Genomic DNA, 23,506 nt, shown 5'->3' with positions numbered 1-23,506 from the left:
ACTCGGATATAACCACTATTCACTCATCGGTGGGGCCCATAGCACCGTGAGTCACTCACACATACACATTACATCTGAATCAGTGACAAAGAAGTGGAGCTGCTGGTTAGCGGGGTACCTAGGTTTATACTTTATACATTATATACCTTTATAGACTCTTTTAAACATGTGCTAACCTATTACCTGGAAAAACTCTACACCAAGGCACTTCAAAATCTGGTCAATAGATCATCTTGTAGAAGTTAGTTGGAGACTAAGACCAGCTTAATCATAGTAATCCACATAAAAAGTTAACTTTATTCTGTCATGACATTTAATTTAAATAAAATCACAACTCAAGTTTTACATTTTAAAATCAGCTTGATCTATTCATTTAGGAAAAGGGAATTAGTTTATTCAGACAAGAAATAATTTAGCCATTTATTTAGTACATGTTAAAAAGAAATGGAATGGAAATGATATGACCTAACTCTGCCATAAAGAAATAACAGTTGCACGAGTCTCAAACTGCCTCTATTCTCCTTCAAGCTTCAAAATAAAATCTGCATTCAGTCATCTCCATTGCTCCAAAGTTAAAGTCCAACAATATTTCAAAGTCTCTAGCACCATAAAATAGTTCAGACCGACAGCATGTTGTGGTGCAAAGTAAAATTCAGGAGCAAGCTTTTATACCCTTTTGGAACAAGCTCTTTTATACCCTTTTTCTCTAGCTATATAACTAAAGTTTAAACTTTTAGGGTCCACAACTTATTCTGATTGGTCCATCAATGGGGTGACAAAGATCCCCTCATCCATCCTTGGTAGAACCAGTTTTTCAAAATATGCGCAGTCATTTTGTCCGTTCCCATGTATGTCATCTCCGTTTCTTTTTTACACTTTGTCCTTCAGTTCATTCCTTACATCGCTTTTCCGTTCCCAGGTTCCCAGATGCAAAACAACTCTTGGCATCCTCTTGCACTCCTGGGTCAAGCTGACCGTGACATCACCCGCTGGACGTACCAGGCTCCCCGATGACTTAGCCATTCACTATTGCGCAGGCGTAAAGACTCTCAGTCAGCAGCCATTTATTACCGCTAGGCCACACAATCCTCAATGAGAACTAGTGCGAAAACAAACACAGTGTTAAAATATAGAAATACAGTTTTTTCTTTTAACCACCCACCAATCTAAACTCACCCATTAGTAAGTTACCCAGCAGAAGCAGGCATGGAGCTTTATATACTTACCTAATGTACTTATTTTCTTTTTGCCACGATAAGACTCGCTTATAAAGCAAAACAAACATGCGGTTTTCATACTTTAGCTCTATATTAATATGACTCGTTCACAATTATTAACTAATTAATTTTCGCAAATAGCAGTTCGTACCCACATGTAATTTTATGTCTAAGTGTAACTTTGGTGGTTAGTTATTCAAGCTTCACAAGATTAAAATGGTTATGGTTATAAGAGTATGACTTCACAAGGGGTACACAACATCAATTTATCTGCCTCTGCTCCATCATGACCACATGACACCAGAGTTGAATGACATCATCCCCACACAATACTGCCGCCCAGCCATTGGTTACCTCAAGCCTCAGGGGAAAGGCCTCACCTGAGGGTCCAGATTAACCCTTGCTCTTCCAGTGCAGCCGGGACAGTCACTCCTGCACTTCACTGACTGATGTTAGTTCCACAAAATGCTTTGGTTTCTAGGGAGCTGTTCCATGTCCCCTGGCTGCGAGCAGAGGACAGGATGTACTCTGGCTGTGCAAGGCCCATTGCTTAATTTGTAAACCAGTAAGTGCCTGGGCCCTCGTCAGGAGGACACTGCAGCTTGCACCACACATTGCCCCTGCCTGCACCGCCGATGACAGCACCAACACAACTACTGACATCGCACTTCTACTAGTGTGACAATTCAGACTGTTGAAGACACACAAAGGTATAATAAGGGCGTGTGCGACAGCTATTAGTCGTTTTTAATCTATATTGAATTAACAAACAAATGCTGGTATGCTCATCTCTAAATTAGACAAACAGCGCCACCCAGTGGCAGTCTGACATAAGTTCTGGTGTTGACAATTCAGTGCAGAGCACCGGAAACCACTGCCTCAAATTAAGCACTGGCCGACCACTTTACCACTTTTCTTTTTAGCATTTTGGGGTGTAGCGCCTTCGGGACTCAGATGTCCAGTCCCTGAGCAGAGCCCACCAATCTACCCTGATAAGCTTCTGTTTGGGGTGAGGGCTGCATACAAACTCCAGCCGCTGTGCACTGCCCTCTTCGTTGCTGGGAGCTCCGGTCACCTCCATGCACTGCAGTCTCACAAGGAGCAGTGGAAGGGTCTCCTGTTACCATCAATCCTTCTGAACATCCTTACTATGTGTAAATCTTACTATAGGTACATCTCTGCACATACCACATGGGGTACAGAAGCAGGATATAGCCAGGGCCACTGGGATTATGCAGCAGCGGAGGGCCAAAGTAAGCAGTAGCATTGAGTAAATTAAGCGGCAACAAATGGCAAATTATGCAGCACTTTGTGACAGTATTACTTCATTATTTTGTCATTTTTACACTGTCTGGGCGTTGGTTGCACCTCATGAGCACCAGTGTAACACTTAAATATAGCAGTAAGCAACTAAAAAGGTGACCAGACAACCTATGCAAATGGCCTTCCACTGCGCAGTAACAAGTGTTGCTGTGTTTTAGTAACATTTGAACTATTTGAGTTAGAAACTTTGTTAAATCTGCAGATTATGCAGCAAATGATAGATTATGTGGAAAATGAGACAAATCTATAAGGATGCGCAAAAAGGCAGCGACCACACAATCGAATAATGCCAGTGACCCTGGGTATAGCACGGGGGCAGGATATTGATTTTTAGAGTATGTGCCCATTCATAGGCCCCGCCCACTGCTTGCTGGCACTGAGGCCACACCCCCTGAGGCCTAGACCGCACCCCTCCCACCCCCTTCTCAGAGTCTGGCCCGGGTCAGGGAAGCCTGTGGTACAGCCTTTAGACGGCTGATAACTGAGGCCCTTCCTTCCCAGCTGAACCCAGCACAATGGGGCCCCTTCCAGCCTCATCCCCAGGCGGGCCGGCTAACAATGCGGGGCCCCGAGGTAGGAGATCAAAACATGAAGGAGGCGCCAGAAAAGGCACCGAGTGCGAAGAGAACAAAGGGATGGACACAAGAAAGTCCGCATGAACAATTAAAACTAAGCTAAACAACCACCCAAAGGAACAGCTCTCCCGTCAGCCTTGAAGGGCCCAATCTCCATTTACCATCATTTTTAAAGGGCAGCCTGTTTCTTGGCGCGCACGCTCCGCCAGTCCGACATTTCGAGAGAACTGTGAGAGGCGCCTCGAAGTCCGAGCTGGCTCCTTGGTGAGCGCTTTGGGCCGACACCCCTGTGGCAGGCAGGTTGCAGACAGGCACATGGGGAGGCAGTGAGCAAGGCTGCCGACACCGAGCACGACTATCGAAAACGTGCCCATAAGGAGCGCATGCAGCCTGCTCAAACAAATAACACTTAAACATTGGCAAAGCCAATAGCGCCACCTTTTTAAAAGTGCTAGCTGACTTTCTGGCGTTGCCAGTGTATGCTGTTGATGGAGCAGTTTAATGAACAATATTTTGTTCAGGCTTGTGAAGCCAGACTTCCATAATGTTTAATAAAACTAATATGTTTGCTGCATGTTATTAAATCAACCTAGAATAAACTGTGCAACATGAACACTTGGGATTCACATTATGCTTATTTGTGCAAAATGCAAAAGAAATACAATAATTATTGTCTATTGTCTTTGTCATACACTAACTGCTGCTCTCAAAAATAATAGCATGTGTTTTTAAATGTGCTTTTGTTTTCCCTTTTCTGTGACAAATGTATATGCTGCTTAAATGTGCTTTTGCTAGGTAACATAATTAATGGGTTAACATTTAGCAAAGGGGGTGGGTAACAGAACAAATGTCAATTCCTTAATTTATGTTTTATGTTTGATTAAATAATAGTTTTCCAAATGAAGCTTGGAGTTGGCTGCAAAAAAATAATGCATTTAAAAAGTGACGCAAGAAGAAGTGGCGCAGAAAATTGACGCTTTCTGAAAAAGGGACCGGCTGAACTAAAGTCACAAGAGAAAACTTATTTTGAAAAGATGAGAAGCATATAAACTTTTATTGTGAAAAGGTTTGCAAAGAACTGCCAAAGGCGACTGTGGAGAGGTTTGCTATTGTGCCGCGGGAAGTTCGGAACGGACAGGCTCAAGGTTGGGAGGAAGAGCCGTGACATTTTTGTATTAAATGAACATCTTTGCTACAAAATGTAGCAGCCTAAGGAAGTGTCGCCAGGACTCCGTGCATTAACAATGGGTTAGTGAAAAAGCCCGGACATGAGCTAGGAGATGTCACAATTTAATGTGGCATTAGGTGGTTCAGCCAATGGAGAGCCAGAATTCAGCTGTTGGAATGTGAAAATAGTTAGTTTAGCTTTAGTTTTAGGGTATAAGAATTAGCTCAAAGAACAGACTTTGGTCCTACGCTTTTGATTCCAGAGGGACGTGTTCTGCTGATGGACGAACACACGTAAGGAAAGGAGATTGTTACAAAACTTTATTTTCAGGCAATGAGGGTAGAGACAGGGAAATAGTTAGGGTTTGGAAATGCTTATTTTCACTTATTTCTGCTAATGAATAATATTTCTTGAATTTAGCTCTTTATAAATGCTGAATAAACTTTTCTTTATGACATTTTTTATGCTTGTTTAATAAAGTTCCAAAACCTAAGTTTTCATAAATATGTTTAAATAAACTTACTAAATGACAAGCTGGTCTTGTTTATTGTGGATAGTTTAAAACAACATATATAGATCTAATTGCCTCATGATTCAGTCGCTCTGTTGTTGATATGGGCCTAGTACTATATATGGTAAGTTTAGTGGTAGTAAATAGAGTCATTTATGCAAAATTTTGGTAAGGGCGCTGGATCACTGTAGATGCTGACAAGCTATTAAACAATGCAATTCAAAAGGTCTTAAATTTGCAAGAGTTTGATCTAATGGCATTGTAAATGACACTGCCTTTTATTTGTGTTTTGAAATCCTGCATGTGGTGCGTAAACACGCACTCTGTACTTATGGCAGTTGCTTACGAGAAGCAAGGCTGGCAGTAACTGCACCTCTTGCTGCCAGCCTTGCTTCTCGTAAGCAAGGACTATAAGTACAAAGTGTGTGCTTATGCACCGCATGCAGGTTTTCAAAACACATAAATAAAAGGCTTTATTAGTTACAATGTAAATAGCTCAAACTCTTGCAAATGTGAGACCTATTGCATTGCAAATGCTTGTTTTGCTTTGATGTGACGTTGACCTATTTTTGGGTAAGCTGTTTGATGTGTAATATGAAGGTTCATCTTCTCGATTAATGTTCTTGCGTTTTCTACCTTTTGCTGCGCAAACTGTTTCTAAGTGAAAATGGTGGGTTTCTCGGTTGAAGAAATCAAACTGCTCCCTGACATCACAACTAAACGCTCAGCAATACAAGCCAACTGTTATCGCTGTGATCAGATTTGAGTATTTCTCAATATGCAAACATTAAACCCCTGATAAGAGTACACTTTGATTTTTTTCCAGACCGCATGTGTAACAGACAGACCTGCTTTCTTGAAATATAGTTTTGTTTGTACCCAAGTCCTTTTTACTAATGAATGTTCTGTAAACAAAGAAATAAATGTAAAAAAAACTATCTGGCTGATGTACTTGCATGACATTGGTGTGAGCTCTTGGACTTGACTTGTTGGCTGTGCAATACTGGAAAATGGAGCTGTGCACAGAAGATTAGAAATGATGGGTTAAGGGAGAGTTCAGTCCATTCAAGGTCAGTGGTGAGGGGGACATGGTATTTCTTGTAATTCCCATCTAAGATTTGTGGTTGATCATGGGGTAGTCAGGGAAAGACCAGCCTGGTCTGAATGAATGCACTGATCATATTTAAAGCGTGGGGTGGAAGGGGAGCTTTCGAGGAACAAGCCTGCAAGCAGGTTTTATTAAAATGGGTGATCGGTTTCAAGACGTGTGGGGGGGGCAAGATTTGGTGCAGTGTTATAATAAATGGCCCAAGTTGAAAGCTAAGACGACATAATTGTGCCCGCATGTGAGTCTCGCACAGAGGTTTACCATTTTGGGGATCTTTATTGAAATGAACGAACAAAAGTTTGTTTATTGGATGTGGTCGTAGTTCCCACCTACATTGCATCAGCTGTTAACAGTGACTGGTTAGCTGTAAACAGTGGTGACCAGCCAGCCATCTAGGAGTGCGTAAATTGGATACCATCAGTTACCAGAAATTAACTAAATGACAGGACATTCACAGGCCGAGCTGTGGGCTGAATGACAGCGGAGTGATAACCGGCGTCTTCATTAGGCATGAGTCCAGACAGATGGGGAGGCGCGGCTGCTGCGGTCCCTCTCTCGCGTCTTCATTAGGCATGAGTCCAGAGAGATGGGAAGGCGCGGCAGCTGCGGTCACTCTCTGGCGTCTTCATTAGGCATGAGTCCAGAGAGATGGGGAGGCGCGGCTGCTGCGGTCACTCTCTGGCGTCTTCATTAGGCATGAGTCCAGAGAGATGGGGAGGCGCGGCTGCTGCGGTCACTCTCTGGCGTCTTCATTAGGCATGAGTCCAGAGACAGATGGCGAGGCGCGGCGGCTGCGGTCACTCTCTGGCGTCTTCATTAGGCATGAGTCCAGAGAGATGGGGAGGCGCGGCTGCTGCCGTCACTCTCTGGCGTCTTCATTAGGCATGAGTCCAGAGACAGATGGCGAGGCGCGGCTGCTGCGGTCACTCTCTGGCGTCTTCATTAGGCATGAGTCCAGAGAGATGGGGAGGCGCGGCTGCTGCGGTCACTCTCTGGCGTCTTCATTAGGCATGAGTCCAGAGAGATGGGAAGGCGCGGCAGCTGCGGTCACTCTCTGGCGTCTTCATTAGGCATGAGTCCAGAGAGATGGGGAGGCGCGGCTGCTGCGGTCACTCTCTGGCGTCTTCATTAGGCATGAGTCCAGAGAGATGGGGAGGCGCGGCTGCTGCGGTCACTCTATGGCGTCTTCATTAGGCATGAGTCCAGAGACAGATGGGAAGGCGCGGCTGCTGCCGTCACTCTCTGGCGTCTTCATTAGGCATGAGTCCAGACAGATGGGGAGGCGCGGCTGCTGCGGTCACTCTCTGGCGTCTTCATTAGGCATGAGTCCAGAGACAGATGGGGAGGCGCGGCTGCTGCGGTCACTCTCTGGCGTCTTCATTAGGCATGAGTCCAGAGAGATGGGAAGGCGCGGCAGCTGCGGTCACTCTCTGGCGTCTTCATTAGGCATGAGTCCAGAGAGATGGGGAGACGCGGCTGCTGCGGTCACTCTCTGGCGTCTTCATTAGGCATGAGTCCAGAGAGATGGGGAGGAGCAGCTGCTGCCTTCCCTCTCTGGCGTCTTCATTAGGCATGAGTCCAGAGAGATGGGGAGGCGCGGCTGCTGCGGTCACTCTCTGGCGTCTTCATTAGGCATGAGTCCAGACAGATGGGGAGGCGTGGCTGCGGTTACTCTCTGGCGTCTTCATTAGGCATGAGTCCAGAGAGATGGGGAGGCGCGGCTGCTGCGGTCACTCTCTGGCGTCTTCATTAGGCATGAGTCCAAAGACAGATGGGGAGGCACGGCGGTGCCGTCACTCTCTGGCGTCTTCATTAGGCATGAGTCCAGAGACAGATGGGGAGGCGCGGCTGCTGCGGTCACTCTCTGGCGTCTTCATTAGGCATGAGTCCAGAGAGATGGGGAGGCACGGCTGCTGCGGTCACTCTCTGGCGTCTTCATTAGGCATGAGTCCAAAGACAGATGGGGAGGCGCGGCTGCTGCAGTCACTCTCTGGCGTCTTCATTAGGCATGAGTCCAGAGAGATGGGGAGGCGCGGCTGCTGCGGTCACTCTCTGGCGTCTTCATTAGGCATGAGTCCAGAGAGATGGGGAGGCGCGGCGGCTGCGGTCCCTCTCTGGCGTCTTCATTAGGCATGAGTCCAGAGAGATGGGGAGGCGCGGCTGCTGCGGTCACTCTCTGGCGTCTTCATTAGGCATGAGTCCAGAGAGATGGGGAGGCGCGGCTGCTGCCGTCACTCTCTGGCGTCTTCATTAGGCATGAGTCCAGAGAGATGGGGAGGCGCGGCTGCTGCGGTCACTCTCTGGCGTCTTCATTAGGCATGAGTCCAGAGAGATGGGGAGGCGCGGCTGCTGCGGTCACTCTCTGGCGTCTTCATTAGGCATGAGTCCAGAGACAGATGGGAAGGCGCGGCTGCTGCCATCACTCTCTGGCGTCTTCATTAGGCATGAGTCCAGACAGATGGGGAGGCGCGGCTGCTGCGGTCACTCTCTGGCGTCTTCATTAGGCATGAGTCCAGAGACAGATGGGGAGGCGCAGCTGCTGCGGTCACTCTCTGGCGTCTTCATTAGGCATGAGTCCAGAGAGATGGGAAGGCGCGGCTGCTGCGGTCACTCTCTGGCGTCTTCATTAGGCATGAGTCCGGAGACAGATGGGGAGGCGCGGCTGCTGCGGTCACTCTCTGGCGTCTTCATTAGGCATGAGTCCAGAGAGATGGGAAGGCGCGGCAGTTGCGCTCACTCTCTGGCGTCTTCATTAGGCATGAGTCCAGAGAGATGGGGAGGCGCGGCTGCTGCGGTCCCTCTCTGGCGTCTTCATTAGGCATGAGTCCAGAGAGATGGGGAGGCGCGGCTGCTGCGGTCACTCTCTGGCGTCTTCATTAGGCATGAGTCCAGAGAGATGGGGAGGCGCGGCTGCTGCGGTCACTCTCTGGCGTCTTCATTAGGCATGAGTCCAGAGAGATGGGGAGGCGCGGCTGCTGCCGTCACTCTCTGGCGTCTTCATTAGGCATGAGTCCAGAGAGATGGGGAGGCGCGGCTGCTGCGGTCCCTCTCTGGCGTCTTCATTAGGCATGAGACCAGAGACAGATGGGGAAGGCGCGGCTGCTGCGGTCACTCTCTGGCGTCTTCATTAGGCATGAGTCCAAAGAGATGGGGAGGCGCGGCTGCTGCGGTCACTCTCTGGCGTCTTCATTAGGCATGAGTCCAGAGAGATGGGGAGGCGCGGCTGCGGTCACTCTCTGGCATCTTCATTAGGCATGAGTCCAGACAGATGGGGAGGCGCGGCTGCTGCCGTCACTCTCTGGCGTCTTCATTAGGCATGAGTCCAGAGAGATGGGGAGGCGCGGCTGCGGTCACTCTCTGGCGTCTTCATTAGGCATGAGTCCAGAGAGATGGGGAGGCGCGGCTGCTGCGGTCACTCTCTGGCGTCTTCATTAGGCATGAGTCCAGAGAGATGGGGAGGCGCGGCTGCTGCGGTCACTCTCTGGCGTCTTCATTAGGCATGAGTCCAGAGAGATGGGGAGGCGCGGCTGCGGTCACTCTCTGGCGTCTTCATTAGGCATGAGACCAGAGACAGATGGGGAGGCGCGGCTGCTGCGGTCACTCTCTGGCGTCTTCATTAGGCATGAGTCCAGAGACAGATGGGGAGGCGCGGCTGCTGCGGTCACTCTCTGGCGTCTTCATTAGGCATGAGTCCAAAGAGATGGGGAGGCGCGGCTGCTGCGGTCACACTCTGGCGTCTTCATTAGGCATGAGTCCAGAGAGATGGGGAGGCGCGGCTGCTGCCGTCACTCTCTGGCGTCTTCATTAGGCATGAGTCCAGAGACGGATGGCGAGGCGCGGCTGCTGCGGTCCCTCTCTGGCGTCTTCATTAGGCATGAGTCCAGAGACAGATGGGGAGGCGCGGCTGCTGCGGTCACTCTCTGGCGTCTTCATTAGGCATGAGTCCAGAGAGATGGGGAGGCGCAGCTGCTGCGGTCACTCTCTGGCGTCTTCATTAGGCATGAGTCCAGAGGCAGATGGGGAGGCGCAGCTGCTGCGGTAACTCTCTGGCGTCTTCATTAGGCATGAGTCCAGAGAGATGGGGAGGCGCGGCTGCTGCGGTCCCTCTCTGGCGTCTTCATTAGGCATGAGTCCAAAGACAGATGGGGAGGCGCGGCTGCTGCGGTCACTCTCTGGCGTCTTCATTAGGCATGAGTCCAAAGAGATGGGGAGGCGCGGCTGCTGCCGTCCCTCTCTGGCGTCTTCATTAGGCATGAGTCCAGAGAGATGGGGAGGCGCGGCTGCTGCGGTCACTCTCTGGCGTCTTCATTAGGCATGAGTCCAGAGACAGATGGGGAGGCGCGGCTGCTGCGGTCCCTCTCTGGCGTCATTAGGCATGAGTCCAGAGACAGATGGGGAGGCGCGGCTGCTGCCGTCCCTCTCTGGCATCTTCATTAGGCATGAGTCCAGAGAGATGGGGAGGCGCGGCGGCTGCGGTCACTCTCTGGCGTCATTAGGCATGAGTCCAGAGACAGATGGGGAGGCGCGGCTGCTGCCGTCCCTCTCTGGCATCTTCATTAGGCATGAGTCCAGAGAGATGGGGAGGCGCGGCTGCTGCGGTCACTCTCTGGCGTCTTCATTAGGCATGAGTCCAGACAGATGGGGAGGCGCGGCGGCTGCGGTCACTCTCTCGCGGTTTATTAAAGAGCCACGCGTGATGACCCAGCTGCGGGCCCTTCTCAAGCTCAGCGACAGAGTTTGAAGGCAGCAGCTGCAAATTAGAAACTTCTATTTTTTATTTACATGTGTCTGGGGATGCATGTAAATTATTTTCCTGCGAGTTGAGCCGAGCTGGGGCTCACGGACAGCTGAGTGAAAACAGGCACCTTGATTAGGCATGAGTCCTAAGACCGACGGAGAGGCACAGTTGCAGGGTAGCTCTATCTTGTGGTTGTTTAAAGAGAGCCACACCCGACGAATCGACTGGGGCTGTTAAACCACAGACCATGAAGTGCACCAGAGCCCGGCAGGAGGAGGTGTGAGTGTGACCAAGCAACTTCCTGATCAGCAGAGTGAAACCATGACAGAAAAACTAACATTTGGAAGACTAGACATCAACAAGCCCAATCCCCTTTAGAAGAAATCCAAAAACAAAACTAATATCCTACCAAAAAGAAGCCCAACTGACGGTGGACATGAAAAGTGCAAAAAGGCCAAACAAATACAATCTACGGAGCGGGAGGTACTGAGGGATGCAGCACTAACAACTGCGGCATTAAGAGAAGGTGGGAGGAATGCTATATTTACATGTAAGCAGCTATGCCTCTGAAGCTGAAAACAGGCAAACAGTAACAGACCAGGAAAACCAAGAAAAAAAATACACAAAACACCATAGCAGAATGAGACAGTACTTAGTTCCTGCTGCGTGGGAGGAACAGAAAGGAAAAAAGAGGGACAACGAGGCAAAGGGTGATCACTAGGAAGCAAGGATTTTTAATGGACACAAACAAATCAAAAGAAGGGGATGGCTTTAGGCCCACAAGAGAAATTACAACAGGTTCTGAAATGGGTCAAAGCCTCTTCCACCCTCTGGACAGAAACAGCATCTACAAATCCCTTCCGTGTACCATGCAGTGTACAAGGTTGAATGCTGTGCTGTGTGGGTGCAGAGCTGGCAGTGTACAAGGATGAATGCTGTGCTGTGTGGGTGCAGAGCTGGCAGTGCACAAGGATGAATGCTGTGCAGTGTGGATGCAGAGCTGGCAGTGTACAAGGTTGAATGCTGTGCTGTGTGGGTGCAGAACTGGCGGTGTACAAGGTTGAATGCTGTGCTGTGAGGGTGCAGAGCTGGCAGTGTACAAGGATGAATGCTGTGCTGTGTGGGTGCAGAGCTGGCAGTGCACAAGGATGAATTTTGTGCTGTGGGTGCAGAGCTGGCAGTGCACGAGGCTGAATGCTGTGCCAGAGCTTGCAGTGTACAAGGTTGAATGCTGTGCTGTGTGGGTGCAGAGCTGGCAGTGCACAAGGATGAATGCTGTGCAGTGTGGGTGCAGAACTGGCAGTGTACAAGGTTGAATGCTGTGCTGTGTGGGTGCAGAACTGGCAGTGTACAAGGTTGAATGCTATGCTGTGTGGGTGCAGAGCTGACAGTGCACAAGGTTGAATGCTGTGCTGTGTGGGTGCAGAACTGGAAGTGTACAAGGTTGAATGCTGTGCTGTAAGGGTGCAGAACTGGCAGTGTACAAGGTTGAATGCTGTGCTGTGTGGGTGCAGAACTGGCAGTGCACAAGGTTGAATGCTGTGCTGTGTGGGTGCTGAGCTGGCAGTGCACAAGGTTGAATGCTGTGCTGTGTGGGTGCAGAGCTGACAGTGCACAAGGTTGGATGCTGTGCTGTGTGGGTGCAGAACTGGCAGTGTACAAGGTTGAATGCTGTGCTGTGTGGGTGCAGAGCTGGCAGTGCACAAGGATGAATGCTGTGCTGTGTGGGTACAGAACTGGCAGTGTACAAGGTTGAATGCTGTGCTGTGTGGGTGCAGAGCTGACAGTGCACAAGGTTGAATGCTGTGCGGTGTGGGTGCAGAGCTGGCAGTGTACAAGGATGAATGCTGTGCTGTGTGGGTGCAGAACTGGCAGTGTACAAGGTTGAATGCTGTGCTGTGTGGGTGCAGAGCTGGCAGTGCACAAGGATGAATGCTGTGCTGTGTGGGTGCGGAACTTGCAGTGCACAAGGTTGAATGCTGTGCTGTGTGGGTGCAGAGCTGGCAGTGCACAAGGTTGAATGCTGTGCTGTGTGGGTGCAGAGCTGGCAGTGTACAAGGATGAATGCTGTGCTGGGAGCATGCAGAGCTGGCAGTGTACAAGGTTGAATGCTGTGCTGTGTGGGTGCAGAGCTGGCGGTGTACAAGGATGAATGCTGTGCTGTGTGGGTGCAGAGCTGACAGTGCACAAGGTTGAATGCTGTGCTGTGTGGGTGCAGAACTGGCAGTGTACAAGGTTGAATGCTGTGCTGTGTGGGTGCAGAGCTGACAGTGCACAAGGTTGAATGCTGTGCTGTGTGGGTGCAGAGCTGACAGTGCACAAGGTTGAATGCTGTGCTGTGTGGGTGCAGAGCTGGCAGTGCACAAGGTTGAATGCTGTGCTGTGTGGGTGCAGAGCTGGCAGTGTACAAGGATGAATGCTGTGCTGGGTGCATGTAGAGCTGGCAGTGTGCAAGGTTGAATGCTGTGCTGTGTGGGTGCAGAGCTGGCAGTGTACATGGATGAATGCTGTGCTGTGTGGGTGCAGAGCTGACAGTGCACAAGGTTGAATGCTGTGCTGTGTGGGTGCAGAACTGGCAGTGTACAAGGTTGAATGCTGTGCTGTGTGCATACAGAGCTGGCAGTGTACAAGGATGAATGCTGTGCTGTGTGGGTGCAGAACTGGCAGTGTACAAGGTTGAATGCTGTGCTGTGTGGGTGCAGAGCTCACAGTGCACAAGGTTGAATGCTGTGTGAGTGCAGAACTGGCAGTGTACAAGGTTGAATGCTATGCTGTGTGGGTGCAGAGCTGACAGTGCACAAGGTTGAATGCTGTGCTGTCTGGGTGCAGAACTGGCAGTGCACAAGGATGAATGCTGTGCTGTGTGGGTGCAGACCTGGCAGTGCACAAGGATGAGTGCTGTGTGGGTGCAGAGTTGGCAGTGCACAAGGATGAATTTTGTGCTGTGGGTGCAGAGCTGGCAGTGCACAAGGATGAATGCTGTGCTGTGTGGGTGCAGAGCTGACAGTGCACACGGTTGAATGCTGTGCTGTGTGGGTGCAGAGCTGACAGAGCACAAGGTTGAATGCTGTGCTGTGTGGGTGCAGAACTGGCAGTGCACAAGGATGAATGCTGTGCTGTGTGGGTGCAGAGCTGGCAGTGCACACGGATGAATTTTGTGCTGTGGGTGCAGAGCTGGCAGTGCACGAGGCTGAATGCTGTGCCAGAGCTTGCAGTGTACAAGGTTGAATGCTGTGCTGTGTGCATACAGAGCTGGCAGTGTACAAGGATGAATGCTGTGCTGTGTGGGTGCAGAACTGGCAGGGTACAAGGTTGAATGCTGTGCTGTGTGCATGCAGAGCTTGCAGTGTACAAGGTTGAATGCTGTGCTGTGTGGGTGCAGAGCGGACAGTGCACAAGGATGAATGCTGTGCTGTGTAGGTGCAGAGCTGATGGTGCACAAGGATGAAAGCTGTGCTGTGTGGGTGCAGAGCTGACGGTGCACAAGGATGAATGCTGTGCCAGAGCTTGCCGTGTACAAGGATGAATGCGGTGCTCGGTGGGTGCAGAGCTGACGGTGCACAAGGATGAATGCTGTGATGTTTCAGTGCAGAGCTGCCAGCTCTTCACCCACACAGCACAGCATTGACCCTTGTGCACTGCCAGCTCTGAACCAGTCTAAAAGACCCTTATTGATGGTGGTTGTAAAGTCAACCTTATAGACCAGCTATCCTAGTGGTAGCATGGACCAGCAGTATTAGGCTAAACTCCAAAGAGCATGTGAAGCGGTTTGTTTTACCAATTATAATCCCTTGAATACCAAATGAAAGGACACCACACAAGGTATATATCAAATATATATGTATTTATTTCTAACACAACCCCTCTGAACTCGTTATGAGGTCAGATCGAAGTACATCACAAGTTACTTAAATCGCATACGATAAGTTGCACAAATACAGTTTTGCCCTAGGGGCCTCACAAACCATATACTTAAATAGTGGTATAAGAGCCACTACAGAAAGAGTGAATAGGACTAGGGAATCGCTGGCGCTACACTAAACGACCAAAGGTTAGGAAGTAGGAGACCCACAGGAGACGTGTCCCGTGTCTAAACACAGTCGCGAGTTACCAATGACTTCTAATGGGAACGTAAAAGTTATAAAGTTATAGATTTAGGGCACTTCCGGATGGACTACGACAAAACCACTTTAGACTAGGACACTTGGATAGTCAATACCCACCGGTGCACCAGAGTACTAGAGTTACCTCACCCAGGGAAGCCGGGTGCGTAGGTGGCTTTTGGTGTCAGGATTCATCGATGTTTTCTATGGAGATCTGCGAAATGCTGCAGGCGACCAGAAGAAAAGTGTCTGGGTGGATCGAGGAACTGAAGAACCTGAAAGCAGAGGGGACAGTCTGGGTCACTAGCCAGTGACCAGGAAGGAACCAGGAAGGAACCAGGCAATGTAGAGGAGATTTCAGGTGAAGAGGTGAAGCTTGTCTCTGCAGCCACGAGGACCAGGAGGCATCGACGACAACCACGAGATGGATTCAAGCTGTCCCACGAAGGATCTAGTGGACTGCGGTGTCGGTATCCGATTGGACCCAACAAGCCATGGCAAACACAATCCACGCAGGAAGTGGAGATTGGCTTTGAGTCAGACTAGCAAGGTCTTGGGAGCTTCTCCTTTGCATGGAAGCTGGAGCAAGCCTGGAGCAACCAGGCCAGTCATGTAAATTCAAAAAGAAGTCTTCAGAGGGCTAACTAGCCAGCAAGCTAGCAACCAGGAAGATGCATCGAGCTGAAATGCAGAAGCAGGCCCCACGCAGCACTCGTGGAGTGTGGAGGGCTGAGCTTCGGTGCAAATGGAGCTCGGGCTTGGAGCTTCTCATACCCCAATGCACAACTGTGAGGGTACCTCGGGAGTGGAGCAGTTAGCAAAATGCAGGTAGTCCGGGGTGTCCAGTCCCACGTCTCGTGTCCGCCACGGGTCTCAGCTTTGCTGTGGGTCGGATTCAGAGAAGTCTGGAAGTCCAGTTCCTAATTCGCAGAGTCTTCGGATTCCGGCAGGAGCATCGACAAAGCAAACCGGCAAGTTATTGGTGGTGCCTGTTTGCACAGGGTGGTCACTCCTTGACCAGAAGGGAGTTGTCTTCAGTCTTTTAGTCAGTGTAGAACGTCGAAGGTCCAAGAGTTTCGTATCAGAGTTTCATTCTAGGATAATCTAAAGTCTGTAGAGACAGCTCCTATATTAATACTGATTTTAGTGACTGGATTACCTGCTAGGTCCCTCCTATGGGTGGACCTGGGAAGGGGGTGGTTACACCCCTTTCCCTTTGTCCAGTTTCACGCCAGAGCGGGCTGGGGTGCCCCAGCAACTGGTTTGAACCGGGCTATGCATGGAGCACCTTGTGAGCCCCAGGCAGGGTCTGGAAAAGCATCTTTCCATTCAGCCCACCCTGCCCCAATACACTACAGGCTGTTTGGGGAGGTTCTGGCACCTCCCTAGACAAGAAACCTATTGTCCAGGCCTCCCTTGCTGGAGTTTCCCCCAGCAGGTCACTTGTGTGTGGCAGCAGCATCCATTTCGTGATGCTGGGGCTCTGTTTAACTTTAACCGGGTAAAGCAGTAACTACATGTCTTCCTCTAGAAGGGTGGAATGCTACCCCCGCCGCCAGGACTGGCGGGGGTAGTATTCCAAAGTGTTTGACACCTTACACAACATGTTTTGATAAAGCCAAACCAAAGTTAGCATTAACCGTGAGGATTATAATGCACTTAAGAGTATATGGTATGGCTATATCATAGAACAGCTATATGGAGATGGTTCCGAAAGCTACAGAGGAGCTCAGCTCATGCTAGGGCACCCTCTCACATAAAACCAAGCACTCTGCCTCCAGGATTGTCAAGGCCTGCCATAGGAGTGACTTATAGGTTACAATGTGTCTATATATAAGGTATATATAGATATACTATATCTAAGTAAGGGGTGATTACACAGCCTTACATAAGCTGAGTGACCAGCCTGTGGTGTCAGTTTAGATGGCCAGCCAGGGGTGGCATAATTTACTTATTTATTTTATTTTGAGAGTTTTATATAGCGCGAACAAGATCTTTGCAGATAACAGAGCGCTTTACAAAGGCAGGTGGAGGGTAGGGGAACAAGGGGGCATAGTAGGGAGGTAGATCAACAAGATCATGTACATAGCACCAATATAGTATATAACATAGTACCCATATAACGTATAGTACAGGTATGAGGTAGCAGGCATAATTGGAGCGTAGGCCATCCACATGCTGCAGCCCCTGGTAGGCCTTGGATGCACCTATGCCCTGGGTACCTATGGTACACTATACAGGGGCTCACAAAGGTGACCCAATACCCAATCTGGTATGTACCTAAAATACATGGTATCAATTTAGAGAGAGAACAGCTGGGCTGTGGGTCTGATTAGCAGGCCCGCAGCCACACTAAAGTCGAAAAACCAGAAAATCACAGCAAGTGGGGTGACCATAGGAAGCAAACCCTACTCCCCTACACAGCCATTCATGCATTCATCCTTCCAAGAACCATCCTGGCTCTTTCCACCCACCCATGTATCCTTTCTCTTCCATCCATACTTCTTTAACCCCTACCGCGCTACCGCGTTTTCCCACTGTGCGCTGAAAAAAATAAAATGGCTTGTTTATGACACAGCCAGCTCGTCATCCGCGTAGCGCAGGTAACGCCCATGATGAGCTGGCTTTGTCATCAGCGCCGAAGGGGTTAAAGCCTTTCATGCATTCATCCTTTCAGTGCTTAACAGTCCAGCCTTCCATCGCTGCACCTTTACATCCATCCAACATTGCAGCCTTTTCTTCCCTGCTCCTTAACCCTTTCTTTTCACCTTTCCTTCCATCCATACTTCTGGCCTTCCTTTCGCTGTTTCCACCTGCCTCTGGTGCTTTCCAACTCTCTCCTCCTCTTCAAATCCCGCCTCCCAAAGAGGATTCTTTTTCCAAACGATGCATCATTTCTTCCATCCTGCCCCCCCGTCCGTGCATGATCCTCACTTCTTGATCCCCCCTTGACTGTACCAGGAGCACAGACAGCTCAGACTCTCTGATGCCAGGGGGGGGTGCGGGGGGAGTAGTGAAGGCTCAGGGACCCTGCCCACTGACCCAGCTCTTCAGTCTCCTCCATGCTGACTGAGCTTGTGATCCCCGGCCTCCTTCCTGCAGACCCTGCTTGTGATCCAGACCCCTCGTCATGCTGCCTCTGGACCCCTCGATGCCGGCCCACCCCCTGGGGGCCAGAGTTTACATCCGTAACCTCCTGGAGAAGGCCTGCGGGCGGGCGCTCCACCGCCTGTGGGAGGACCAACTGCCTAATGAGAAGGAGGCGGCAGAACGGAAGGCCCTGCGGCACTGCGCCGCCAAGCTCCTGGAGGGCATCTGCGGCCCCCCACCCCGGTATTGTCCGCAAACAATCTTGGGAAAGGTAGACCACATATTTTGGGTGCACCATGATTGCTCTGCACAAGACAGTCTACTGCTCCATTTATACAGATACTGAACAGAGTGGGAGCCAGCACACAGCCCTGTGTGACGCCACGCTTTATAGGGCTCTGGATCGTATGGTCCTCCCCCTGGATCCTCCTCGCCTTAGCATATGAGTCAGTGTAAACAAGTCTCAGCATCAGAACCCTATCCTCCCTCGTGAATGCATTGCTTAATATGTATGGCATCTAGACCTCAGGACGCGATAGATACGTATCCCCGGGAATGCCATCTAATCCAGGAGACACTTCTTTTTTCAATTGCTTCAGTGCCTGTGATGTTTCCTCAGTGCTGAATGTTAGGTGCTCTCTTCTCAGTTCACCCAGTATCTCAACCTCAGATGGAGGAGCACTGAGCAGCTCTTTGCAAGTTGAGTGTTAGGAGCCCGTTGACGATTGTTATTGTCTGGTGTTGGGGCAGACTAACTCCCACCATTTGTGCACCCAAGTGCCACCAGCATGATGGCCACCCGTGCCTGGAGGCGCTTAAAAAAGACTGGGGCATCCTGCAGCGCGGGAGTGCCCGGGACATGGGTGGGCCCGTCTGCGCCCATCAGAGCCCGGAGGAGGCAGGGCTGGGCTGCCTCTCTTAGCTTTTCTGGCTTGTTGTTACTACAGCTGGGGACTGAGTCTAGGACGCATTCAGGATTCTGGATTTGAATTGGAACCAGGACTAGGATCATCAGAATCAAGGCACAAAGGTAAACTCGGTGGGGGCTGGGGGGCGTGTGCCTGCCGAGGAGCATGTGCAGCCAATGAAGGGGGCCCGTGTTGACTTTCTATGGAAAACAAAGAAGTTACAAATATACAGTTTAAGGACACTTCCGGATGGACTTGGATGAAACCCTTTTAAACTAGGACACTTCTAGAGTCAAGACCCACGGGAGCACCGGAGTACACATGTTACCTCACCCAGGGAAGCCGGGTGCATAGGTGTCTTTTCGTGTCAGGTTTTGTCATCATTTTCAATGGAGACCTGTAAAGAAGTGCTGCAGGCGACCAGAGTAAAAGTGTCCGGGTAGATCCAAGAGTGGATCAAAGATCTGAAGAACCTGAAAGGTGAGGGGACAGTCTGGGTCACTAGCCAGTGACCAGGAAGAAATCAGGTGATGTTGGATGCTTTCGAAGTGAATGTGAGCTTGTTTCTTCAGCCACGTGGTCCAGGAGTCATCGACGAGGACCAGGCGCTGGATTCGAGCTGTCATACAAAGGATCTAGTTGACTGCCCTGTCGGTATCTGGATTGGACCCAACAAGCCTTGGTAACCGCAACCCACGCAGGAAGTCGAAATGAGCTCTGTTGCAGACCAGCAAGGTCTGGGGCGCTTCTTTGTAGGGATGCTGGAGCAAGCCTGGAGCAACCAGGCCAGAAAGTTAAAAGAAAGTCTTTCAGGGGGTCACTAGCCAACGGGCAAGGAACCGGGAAGACGCATCGAGCAGAAATGCACCAGCAGGCTCCACGGTACCCTCGTGGAGTGTGCAGGCCTGTGCTTTGGTACAGATAGTGCTCGGGGCTGGGGCTTAAAGTACACATCTCTCATGTCTGCCACGGGTCTCAGCTTTGCGGTGGATGTGGGTCGTGGTCAGAGATGTCTGTAAGTCCAAGTTCTGTGTCACAGCCTCTTCGGGATCCGGCGGGAGCCTCGACATTGCAGACCGGCAAGTTGCTTGGTGATGCCTGTTTGAACAGGGTGGTCAGTCGTTGACCACAAAGGAGATGTCCTTAGTCTTCGAGTCAAAATGGAATGTCGAAGTTCCGGGATTTCAGCTTCAAGATGTCGTCCAGGTGAATCTAAAGTCCTAGGGGCACAGCTCCTATACTTATACTAAGTTTGGGTGCTGGAGGGGGCGCGGAGCTTGCCACAGCCGATGGCGGACATGTGATCTAGATGCTCCGCGCCATCGCCACAATAACTCACCAACTATCCTGCCAGCACAGGACCTGAAGGGGCACAGAGGTGGGCAAACACGCCCGGAGATCTCCGCTGCCGGGTACGAGAGAAATGGGGGCACTCCGAGCCACAGCGACTCGGGCGGCAGATGATTGAGCGCCGGAGATCTAGGCCGGTCATCCACCAACAAGGATTATCCACGCTGGCCGCAGTACGCGCGGCAGACCAGAGCGACGTCAGCCCGGTGGATCGAGGGCCCATACTTAGCGCTGCGCTTCAGAACCCGGAGAGCCTGGTTCTTGGAGCCCCTGCGCATACCCCCTGCACAACGAGAACACGTGGTGCCCCAACTGCGCCACTGGCACTGGAGCGCATACATTTTTTGATACCCTCCTAGCCCGGCAGACTGCGACTCAAGGCCCATAGAGCCGGTATTTGGGACCCTCTGGAGCATATGTGTCGGCGGTGACTTGGGGAGCTCTCAGTTAGGATGCTGCAGCAGCACGGAGATGTGGACGAACAGCGGCACTTGATAACAGGCGGTGAGTGTGGCCTGCCTCGGTGGGTTCTCTGTGGCGGGCTCTGGTGCCGGCCTTGTGGCGCAGCGGTAAGGGAGACCCACCGCGCTGCATCGGCAGCGGGAACAGCCCTAGAAGGATTGCTAGACTGAGTCCATTGGGCCTGAGCCGACCCTGGTAACCTGGTCAAGATAACAACGGCCAAGTGATTGGAGGGCGGACGTACTGAACTCTCGGTGATATATCGCCGAGACACAGCGGGAGTACGCGACAGCAGTTGCCCGGAGACCTGGGTGCAGAATGGGCAAGGGTGACAAAACCCAAACCAAGTTACCCTTCGAGCAGCGCCGCACTAGGGCCCCGGAGGCACAGGTAATGGAGTCTATCCCGCAGGCGAGAGGGGCCGAGGACACGTTTTACGCAGACATTAAAACACTGCTGGTAACGATGGAAAAGGGCCTCCAAGACAGCATAGCATCGCTGGGCTCCAAAATAGATGCCCTCTCCTATCGAATGGAGTGTATGTCGGAAAGAGTTGAAAAACATGCTGAGCGACTAGACATGGCGGAGAGGCGCATAACGGAAGTGGAAGAGGCGCAAACGGAACAAGACAAAGTCCAAAAGCAGCAAGACCGGATACTACAGGTCCTACAAGACAAATCGGAGGACTTGGAGGCCCGCTCTCGCAGATCGAACATACGAATCACGGGAGTGTCGGAGACAACACAAACGGGTAAAATGGAGCTAGTCGTTGAGAAACTGCTGCTAATGCTGCTGGGAGCGGAAGCGTTCTTGCCGATGTTTATAGTCGAGAGGGCACATCGCACGCTGGGCCCGCGCCCGAAGCCGGGAGCACCCCAAGGCCAATCATCGCCAAGCTCCTAAATTACAGAGACACAGCCTTGCGGATAGCCCGAGAGAAAAAGACACTGCAATTCGAGGGATCTGACATCTCACTGTATCCGGACTTCACTGCAAAGGTACAAGAAGAACACTAACACTTTGCTCTGTACAAGAGACAACTCCGTGACCTCGGGCTGGACTACGCCATGCTATACCCAGCAAAATTGAGAATCAATCGGCAAGGTCATTCACATCTTCACGGATCCTAAAGACCTACACAAGGCGTTGAAAGTTTGGACAAAGGAAAGCAGGGGTAGCCCTAGGAGTCAGAATGGCGAGGAGGACTCCGGCAGCCAACTGGACAAACAGGACTAGTAAAACTGTATGGACTCGCTGATTTGCTGAATGTGGGTCCCTTGACTGTTCGCAGCATCCCTTGATGCAGACTTGGGACTTGGCGCTGCTACATGGAGCACTACATCCAAGCGCCCACTGCTTATGCCTCTGAGAGAGGGGGCCATGGGAATCCCGAGGACTCGACATATTGGTGAGACTGTTTTGATTTGTCTGTTGTCGCTGCGCTTATAGTACGCACACCGGCTCAGCCGCCATATGAGAGTTGCAGGCGGACGCGGCTCATGTATCAGCAACAGCTTGGGACGCTTTGGTCGTGGGGTGTGCCGGTTTGTAAATATGTTATAGTGGCCTATCTGTGCCCTGACTGCACACGCCGGCATAACCTCCTCTAGCGTTGGTGGGTGGGGCGGGGCCTACGCAGCTGCTGCCTGAAGTTACGGCTGTTCCACCTGGCAACCTCGGCCCTCGCGCTGTGTGCACTGTTGGTCCCCTTTGGGGATTTTTCGAGCATTTTTGGGGAGAATTGGGAGGGGGACGTTACCATGCCGGGCCGAGTTGGGGTTGGTCTGCTGTGGGAGGGGGATGGAGGAGTTCTGAGGAGTTCACAAACAGTATTATCATGTTTGACGGAAGTTTGTTCAGTTACTTTGGGGAAATTGCTTAATCTGACTTTGCACTCTATGACCATTGATTACACAGACAGAAATATGCCTTCTTCCTATCCAATACCAAGACGTAATGGCTGACACCACCACAGACGGGGGAACAACACACACCTAGACTGACCGCTATAAGTTGGAATGTTCGCAGTCTGAACGACCACCGTAAGGTCAGGAAGGTCGTCGGCTACCTGCAGCGCCAGCACATAAGACATAGCCCTACTTCAGGTGACGCACCTTCCTGCACACAACCACATGCTTCGAAGCAGAGGGTTGGAGGGTAACATCTCTGCTGCGGGGTTCACTACTAGCGCCAGAGGGGTTTTGACATGGGTTAACCCGAAATCCAAACTGCAGATCCAAACGCTGGAAACGGACCCTGATGGGGGATTTGTTATATCTAGATGTTATGGCCCTGCCGCAGACCCTACAGTTGTCAACACAAATGGCCCCAATTTTGACTCGCCAGAATTCTACGAGACCCTTGCTGCCAAGATCAAACGACTTAGCCAAAGGAGTTCGCTATTGTGGGGGGTGGGGGGACTTCAATCTCACTATGAACCCTACTTTGGACAGATCAACTGGCCCTCCCCGCAGACTTGCAGCTGCTGCATTGGAGCTGCAGAGCGCAATCACCTGCCTGGACTTGGGGGATGTATGGCGGTCCAGGAATCTGCGACAAGGGGGGGTACACGCACTACTCTGCATATCATAACATCTACACTAGGATAGACTACCTGCTTGCTTCCTCCTCCCTCTTGGACCGGGTGAGGGACTGCAGGGTTTTGCCCAGAACCCTGTCTGATCACTCACCTGTACTTATGGAAATTCACATCCCAGGCAAAATCATACCGCCATTTACATGGAGATTCCCGCCTAACTCTCTACTGGACCCAGTGTTTAGGGGAGAGCTGGCTGAGGCCATAGACACGTTTTTTTAACAGAATATAGGCTCGGTTGAGAGCTTCCAAGTAGTTTGGGAGGCCTTCAAGGCCTATATTAGAGGAGTCGCGATGTCAAAGCACTCGGGCATACTTAAAGCGATCAGGAAGAGATTGGCGGACCTTGAGAAAAAA

At 51.0% G+C, this 23,506-nt stretch overlaps 1 long non-coding RNA gene across 1 annotated transcript in view; it reads right to left on the bottom strand.

The window, feature by feature from the left end:
- Positions 1-268: 268 nt before the first annotated feature.
- Positions 269-23,506, bottom strand: part of LOC147666035 (uncharacterized) — a 46,936-nt gene continuing 23,698 nt past the window's right edge. Inside the window, exon 3 of the long non-coding RNA XR_015304937.1 lies at positions 269-1,099. This is a non-coding gene — a long non-coding RNA (uncharacterized LOC147666035). The remainder of the gene's footprint in view (positions 1,100-23,506) is intronic.

This window comes from Lissotriton vulgaris, unplaced genomic scaffold (assembly GCF_964263255.1).
Source record: "Lissotriton vulgaris unplaced genomic scaffold, aLisVul1.2 SCAFFOLD_303, whole genome shotgun sequence".
Lineage (NCBI taxonomy): Eukaryota > Metazoa > Chordata > Amphibia > Caudata > Salamandridae > Lissotriton > Lissotriton vulgaris.
Note: the sequence above shows the minus strand (reverse complement) of the source record. Positions and strands in the feature narration are given on the sequence as shown.